Genomic DNA, 2884 nt, shown 5'->3' with positions numbered 1-2884 from the left:
GTTGGAACAGTTATATTCTTGGTAGCGTAGTTTACAAACTGTGGTATATGTTTGGCCAAGTTCTGCATTCACATTCTGCTATGTTCTTCTATCTTTCAGCTCCCTACAATCAATAAAGTGTGCGCCAAATGTGTGATGATATCAGTAATAATGTAGAAATGTTCCCTTCAAAATTGCAGATCTTTATTATTTATAATAAAATAATAATGTAAGAAATTGAGTCATTTTTTGATACTGACACAAGACCACAAGTCAAGTTTTCTTAAACTTAGAATACCAGTTATCTACTACTTATATTAACTTCAAGGGATAAACTGCGAAATCAAGCCCGATACGATTTGCTATATTAATGCAAAAGGACATAAATTAATGACGTCAATATCCCCGTGTTATGTTTTGCTATAACAAAAACTTCTGTTGCATGTTATAGAAAGACAGAAATTTAAAAGGACTTGACTAGCGATACAGGTGCTCGTAATTATTCTACAAATTCGAAAAGAATATGTTTTGTGTTCTTTTTTTTTTTGTAAGCCTCAAGTGAAATTATTTAACATTGTATGTTTTATAAATACAAGAATATTGTTATTGATTGTATTTCATTTGTTTTCTAAATGATTTACTAAGTATAGCACATAATGAGTTCCACACACATCCGAAGGTGACAAAACACTATACTGTATTACATTTAATAGTGCACTTCACTCGCGTAAGCATCTACAAAAATTACGACCGTTAGGCATTCTCTTAATTTAATTTCATTAGGATCTTAAACTGGAAGTGAAATAAATGAGTTTCATAGATGTGCTTGATTAGTAACAATTATAGAAGTTGCAACAGGAAACAAACTAAAGGCTGAGTTCAATTAATAGCTATTTAGCTTATAATTGCTTTTAATTTGGATGAGATTGCTCGTCATATATGGCGCAACATATAGATTGGAGTAGGAAGCTAATGAAAGAAACTCGTTTCTCGAATAATAGCTGCCAGCAGATAGCCACGACCTCTGACCCTTTTTTTCTAAACAATGAATATACTACAGAATAAAATACGAAGTCTATGAGAATGGGGTAAGGCACAACGAAATTGGTAAAGAGAAATAGAATAAAGTAACGAAAAGAATTGAACCATAAAATGAATATGAGAATTATGATAGGCACGAAGAAATATTGTATGAATAGTAGAGGGATGATAAAGAGAAAAAGGGGTAAAAGAAACTAGGACGAGGAGGGGGAAATGTTTGAACCTATTTTACAATAACGCCGAAATCATTGTGTTAAATAGTTGCACTAACAGCTTTTATGATAAATATTCTTATAATTCAATATGGTGGCTGGCTTGCAGCAACCACTACCATTACTGGTTTGATAGTTGCAAGCAAGAGCGAAGTAAAGTAGAAACTTTTGTAATACTAAGAGTCAACATAAATACTTTTACGGTTTCTTTTATTCTGTTTGGATTCAATAACTTCTGACACGTAGTTTTATCAAATTGCTATCACAAAAAAACTTTTACATTGTACTTAATAAAATATAACTGCTTTCAAAACTTGTTGACAACCAAATATTACCATAGACGTTGCAATATGACTCCCTAAAGGGTTGAAATACTTTGTTTTCTGATTTGATAAATACGAAAGGAATAAATATTATGAATAAACTCTTTCGCAATCAATATGTCCGGCTACAATGATGTGTTTTCTTTCCAAAACTTTCTAGATATACGAAGTTACAAACTGAATTCAAAACGTGCATACCATCACAGTTGACTAACGATTTGAGATTTTAAACTTAACTTTTTGCTTCACGGTAAACTCAATAACAAAAATTTTGGAGTTCACCATTCACATGGCTCTAATCAACCCAGATTACTTTTTCAGTTTGGCATTACCAGAACACTGTAATATTTTAACATTCTTATAATCTTCAAATCACTTGGGTCCACAGGAAGCTTTTGAATATTTTTTCACGCATGTAAGTTTAAACGAAAATATAATTTTGTATATATTATAATTAATATTTCTATGTTTTTCCTGAAACAAAACCATTATAATATCGTTATAGAATCCTTTCCTTTGCGCCTTTTTAAAGCCTACCCGGGCTCATGGGCTCGGTTTCCCGGTTTCAATGGCGTATGTGTCCCCCAGCTGGACGGGACGCCAGTTCATCGCAGAGTTACTCATTTTTGCCAGCTGAGTGGACTGGAGCAACGGGAAATGAAGTGTTTTGCTCAGGAACACAGCGCATCGCCCGGTCCCGGAATCGAAACCACAATCTTACGATCATGGTGCTGACACCCTAACCACTAAGCCACGCACCTCCACGTCGTTATAGAATAGGTATCTCAAAAATAACAGGTGCAATAGGTTCAATTTTTCCTTCTGTTTGGTAAAATAATAGAAATCTGGATGTTTCACATATGCATATCAACCGGCTATCGATAGAATACAGAATATGATTTAAGTATATGAACCTGTTATTAGTGGGGGACTGGGAAATCAAAGTCAAGGATTTATGACCTTGAGCCCAAGAAATAACTACCAGATTATGTGTCTTGATAAGTAGAAAAGCAAAAATAATCCTGTTATTTATCGTATAAAGTATGAGGCAATCTACAATTTCTAATATCTAAAGCGTGAAATTATTGTTCAAAACATACTAATACATCTGAAACTTCCAAATAACATACATTGGGAATTAATTTCTTGCAATAAGTTTGCGAATCTGAGAGGGAAATATGTTGAATAAAATCATAATTAATATTCTCGTATATTTTCATTTGCCCAAAGCCAGGAACATTTACCCACCTCCTCGTACACACACACGCATATATATATGTATGTGTGTGTATGACTGCCATCAGTCATATATATATATATATATATATA

Source organism: Octopus bimaculoides, chromosome 1, assembly GCF_001194135.2.
Source record: "Octopus bimaculoides isolate UCB-OBI-ISO-001 chromosome 1, ASM119413v2, whole genome shotgun sequence".
NCBI lineage: Eukaryota > Metazoa > Mollusca > Cephalopoda > Octopoda > Octopodidae > Octopus > Octopus bimaculoides.
The sequence above is the reverse complement of the archived record's forward strand: the minus strand, read 5'-3'. Positions refer to the sequence as shown.